Here is a 6,014-nt window from a genome sequence, read left to right as displayed (position 1 = left end):
GCCCAACTATTATTATACAGTTAATTAAGATTGGCAAGCTTCAGAAACAAGAATGGATGTTTTTGGCATTAAAATGGGCACTGTAGGTGTTTTCCTGGCCTCCACTCACTGCCGACTATGCTTCCCCATTGACTTGCATTGGGTTTCGTGTTTCGGTCGATCCCCGACTTTTTGCGATAATCGGCCGACTGCACTCGACTCGACTCTGGACAAAATCGGGTTTCCCAAAACCCTACTCGATCTTAAAAAAATGAAAGTCGCTCAACCCTAGTGCCACGTATTTCAGTGCCACGTATTTCAGTGCCATGTATTTCAGTGCCACGTATCACGTATTTCAGTGCCACGTGTTTCAGTGCCACGTATTTCAGTGACACGTATCACGTATTTCAGTGCCACGTATCACGTATTTCAGTGCCACATATTTTAGTATCACATATTTCAGTGCCACGTATTTAAGTGCCACGTATTTAAGTGCCACGTATTTAAGTGCCACGTATTTCAGTGCCACGTATTTCAGTGCCACGTATCACGTATTTCAGTGCCACGTGTTTCAGTGCCACGTATTTAAGTGCCACGTATCACGTATTTCAGTGCCACGTATTTCAGTGCCACATATTTCAGTGCCACGTATTTCAGTGCCATGTATTTCAGTCACGTTTAGGGTTAGGGGTAGGGGTAGGGTTAGGGTTAGGGCTAGGGTTGGAGGTAAAGTTAGGGTTGGGGCTAAAGTTAGGGTTGGGGCTAAAGTTAGGGTTAGGGTTTGGATTACATTTACGTTTGGATTAGGGTTGGGATTAGAATTATGGGTGTGTCAGGGCTAGGGGTGTGGTTAGGGTTACCGTTGGGATTAGGGTTAGGGGTGTGTTTGGGTTAGGGTTTCAGGTAGAATTGGGGAGTTTCCACTGTCCAGGCACATCAGGGGCTCTCCAAGCGCGACATGGTGTCCAATCTCAATTCCAGCCAATTCTGCGTTGAAAAAGTAAAACAGTGCTCCTTCCTTTCCGAGCTCTCCCGTGCGCCCAAAAAGGGGTTTACCCCAACATATGTGTTATCAGCGTACTCGGGACAAATTGAACAACAACTTCTGGGGTCCAAGTTCTCTTGTTATCCTTAGGAAAATAAAAATTTGGGGGGCTAAAAATCATTTTTGTGGGAAAAAAATGTTTTATTTTCACGGCTCTGCGTTATAAACTGTAGTGAAACACTTGGGGGTTCAAAGTTCTCACAACACATCTAGATAAGTTCCTTGGGAGGTCTAGTTTCCAATATGGGGTCACTTGTGGGGGGTTTGTACTGTTTGGGTACATCAGGGGCTCTGCAAATGCAACGTGACGCCTGCAGACCAATCCATTTAAGGCTGCATTCCAAATGGCGCTCCTTCCCTTCCGAGCTCTGTCATGCACCCAAACAGTGGTTCCCCCCCACATATGGGGTATCAGCGTACTCAGGACAAATTGGAAAACAAATTTTGGGGTCCAATTTATTCTGTTACCCTTGTAAAAATACAAAGCTGGGGGCTAAAAAATTATTTTTGAGAGAAAAAAAAAATTATTTTCACGGCTCTGCGTTATAATCTGTAGTGAAACACTTGGGGGTTCAAAGCTCTCAAAACACATCTAGATAAGTTCCTTAGGGGGTCTACTTTCCAAAATGGTGTCACTTGTAGGGAGTTTCAATGTTTAGGCACATCAGGGGCTCTCCAAACGCAACATGGCGTCCCATCTCAATTCCAGTCAATTTTGCATTGAAAAGTCAAATGGCGCTCCTTCCCTTCCAAGCTCTGCCATGCGCCCAAACAATGGTTTACACCCACATATGGGGTATCATCGTACTCAGGACAAATTGCACAACATTTTTTGGGGTCCAATTTCTTCTCTTACCCTTGGGAAAATAAAAAATTGGGGGCAAAAAGATCATTTTTGTGAAAAAATATGATTTTTTATTTTTACGGCTCTGCATTATAAACTTCTGTGAAGCACTTGGTGGGTCAAAGTGCTCACCACACATCTAGATAAGTTCCTTAGGGGGTCTACTTTCCAAAATGGTGTCACTTGTAGGGAGTTTCAATGTTTAGGCACATCAGGGGCTCTCCAAACGCAACATGGCGTCCCATCTCAATTCCAGTCAATTTTGCATTGAAAAGTCAAATGGCGCTCCTTCCCTTCCAAGCTCTGCCATGCGCCCAAACAATGTTTACACCCACATATGGGGTATCAGCGTACTCAGGACAAATTGCACAACATTTTTTGGGGTCCAATTTCTTCTCTTACCCTTGGGAAAATAAAAAATTGGGGGCGAAAAGATCATTTTTGTGAAAAAATATGATTTTTTATTTTTACGGCTCTGCATTATAAACTTCTGTGAAGCACTTGGTGGGTCAAAGTGCTCACCACACATCTAGATAAGTTCCTTAGGGGGTCTACTTTCCAAAATGGTGTCACTTGTAGGGAGTTTCAATGTTTAGGCACATCAGGGGCTCTCCAAACGCAACATGGCGTCCCATTTCAATTCCAGTCAATTTTGCATTGAAAAGTCAAATGGCGCTCCTTCCCTTCCAAGCTCTGCCATGCGCCCAAACAATGGTTTACACCCACATATGGGGTATCATCGTACTCAGGACAAATTGCACAACATTATTTGGGGTCCAATTTCTTCTCTTACCCTTGGGAAAATAAAAAATTGGGGGCAAAAAGATCATTTTTGTGAAAAAATATGATTTTTTATTTTTACGGCTCTGCATTATAAACTTCTGTGAAGCACTTGGTGGGTCAAAGTGCTCACCACACATCTAGATAAGTTCCTTAGGGGGTCTACTTTCCAAAATGGTGTCACTTGTAGGGAGTTTCAATGTTTAGGCACATCAGGGGCTCTCCAAACGCAACATGGCGTCCCATCTCAATTCCAGTCAATTTTGCATTGAAAAGTCAAATGGCGCTCCTTCCCTTCCAAGCTCTGCCATGCGCCCAAACAATGGTTTACACCCACATATGGGGTATCAGCGTACTCAGGACAAATTGCAAAACATTTTTTGGGGTCCAATTTCTTCTCTTACCCTTGGGAAAATAAAAAATTGGGGGCGAAAAGATCATTTTTGTGAAAAAATATGATTTTTTATTTTTACGGCTCTGCATTATAAACTTCTGTGAAGCACTTGGTGGGTCAAAGTGCTCACCACACATCTAGATAAGTTCCTTAGGGGGTCTACTTTCCAAAATGGTGTCACTTGTAGGGAGTTTCAATGTTTAGGCACATCAGGGGCTCTCCAAACGCAACATGGCGTCCCATTTCAATTCCAGTCAATTTTGCATTGAAAAGTCAAATGGCGCTCCTTCCCTTCCAAGCTCTGCCATGCGCCCAAACAATGGTTTACACCCACATATGGGGTATCATCGTACTCAGGACAAATTGCACAACATTTTTTGGGGTCCAATTTCTTCTCTTGCCCTTGGGAAAATAAAAAATTGGGGGCAAAAAGATCATTTTTGTGAAAAAATATGATTTTTTATTTTTACGGCTCTGCATTATAAACTTCTGTGAAGCACTTGGTGGGTCAAAGTGCTCACCACACATCTAGATAAGTTCCTTAGGGGGTCTACTTTCCAAAATGGTGTCACTTGTAGGGAGTTTCAATGTTTAGGCACATCAGGGGCTCTCCAAACGCAACATGGCGTCCCATCTCAATTCCAGTCAATTTTGCATTGAAAAGTCAAATGGCGCTCCTTCCCTTCCAAGCTCTGCCATGCGCCCAAACAATGGTTTACACCCACATATGGGGTATCAGCGTACTCAAGACAAATTGCACAACATTTTTTGGGGTCCAATTTCTTCTCTTACCCTTGGGAAAATAAAAAATTGGGGGCAAAAAGATCATTTTTGTGAAAAAATATGATTTTTTATTTTTACGGCTCTGCATTATAAACTTCTGTGAAGCACTTGGTGGGTCAAAGTGCTCACCACACATCAAGATAAGTTCCTTAGGGGGTCTACTTTCCAAAATGGTGTCACTTGTAGGGGGTTTCAGTGTTTAGGCACATCAGGGGCTCTCCAAACGCAACATGGCGTCCCATCTCAATTCCAGTCAATTTTGCATTGAAAAGTCAAATGGCGCTCCTTTCCTTCCGAGCTCTGCCAAACGCCCAAACAGTGGTTTACCCCCACATATGGGGTATCAGCGTACTCAGGACAAATTGTACAACAACTTTGGGGGTCCATTTTCTCCTGTTACCCTTGGTAAAATAAAACAAATTGGAGCTGAAATAAATTTTGTGTGAAAAAAAGTTAAATGTTCATTTTTATTTAAACATTCCAAAAATTCCTGTGAAACACCTGAAGGGTTAATAAACTTCTTGAATGTGGTTTTGAGCACCTTGAGGGGTGCAGTTTTTAGAATGGTGTCACACTTGAGTATTTTCTATCATATAGACCCCTCAAAATGACTTCAAATGAGATGTGGTCCCTAAAAAAAAATGGTGTTGTAAAAATGAGAAATTGCTGGTCAACTTTTAACCTTTATAACTCCGTCACAAAAAAAAATTTTGGTTCCAAAATTGTACTGATGTAAAGTAGACATGTGGGAAATGTTACTTATTAAGTATTTTGCGTGACATATGTCTGTGATTTAAGGGCATAAAAATTCAAAGTTGGAAAATTGCAAAATTTTCAAAATTTTCGCCAAATTTCCATTTTTTTCACAAATAAACACAAGTTATATCGAATAAATTTTACCACTAACATGAAGTACAATATGTCACGAGAAAACAATGTCAGAATCGCCAAGATTCGTCAAAGCGTTCCAGAGTTATAGCCTCATAAAGGGACAGTGGTCAGAATTGTAAAAATTGGCCCGGTCATTAACGTGCAAACCACCCTTGGGGGTGAAGGGGTTAAACAAAGAGAGCAAGCACATGCAACGGGTCACTGTGCTGAGGAAGTGTGTGTTCACATTTAAACATCTAATATTAGACAAATTAGGGCAATCATACAAGCTCAGCAAATTATGTCAAATTATGTCAAATAACACACACAATTTATTAGGTGAGCAATTGTGTTTAACTTTCAGGATTATGTATTTTTTATCACTTTAAAAAATAAATTGGAGAAATAAAAAAAGAAGGGAGGCACCAAAACAAGACCAGTGACTAGGGTTGAGCGACTTTTGCTACTAACATGCCGATTAACCCCATGTCTGCAGGTTAATAGTAGGGTTGAGCGACTTTTGCTTTTTTAGGATCGAGTTGGGTTTTGTGAAACCCGACCTTCTCGAAAGTCGGATCGTGTGAAATCGGCCGATTCTACTGTAAAGTCGGGCCCCGGACCGGAACACAAAACCCAATGCAAGTCAATGTGGATTATTTTTTTTTTATTCTCTCTCTCTCTCTCTCTCTCTCTCTCCTCCGTGCAAAGCATATGTTGTGTTTGACTGCGGAAATCACTGCAGCCCAAACGGTAATAAGTCGGCGACTTTTGAAAATGAACGATCCATGAGTATAATAAAAGTTTTACTTGTATTTCAGGTCGGGTTGGGGCAGATACAGAACATTATAGAATGCTGTATATCAAGCCTGAAAGGAGGTGTCCGTATCTCATAATGGTCAAGAGTTGGCTTTAAACAATGCACACTTTTTGGTAGGTAAATTCTTGTGTCTAAATTTCAGAATTCAGATTTAGTTGCATTATCTGCAATGATTGGATGGATACTACCCTTTCTTGCTGTCACTGTGTGGAAAAAAATAGCAGCTATTAAAGGGAACCTGTCGTGTGAATAAAATGCTATTAACTAGGGTTGAGCGAAACGGATCGTTCATTTTCAAAAGTCGCCGACTTTTGGCAAAGTCGGGTTTCGTGAAACCCGACCCGACTCCAGCGTGGGGTCGGCCACGTGGTCGGCGATCTTGGCGCCAAAGTCGCGTTTTGTATGACACCTTCCCCGCCATTTTTTCAGCCAATTAAGGAGTGTGGGCAGCGTGATGACATAGGTTCCGGCCTGGTTTCTGCGGCGTCATAGAGCCATATTA

The sequence above is a fragment of the Ranitomeya variabilis genome, chromosome 2, assembly GCF_051348905.1.
Source record: "Ranitomeya variabilis isolate aRanVar5 chromosome 2, aRanVar5.hap1, whole genome shotgun sequence".
Taxonomy (NCBI): domain Eukaryota; kingdom Metazoa; phylum Chordata; class Amphibia; order Anura; family Dendrobatidae; genus Ranitomeya; species Ranitomeya variabilis.
The sequence above is the reverse complement of the archived record's forward strand: the minus strand, read 5'-3'. Positions refer to the sequence as shown.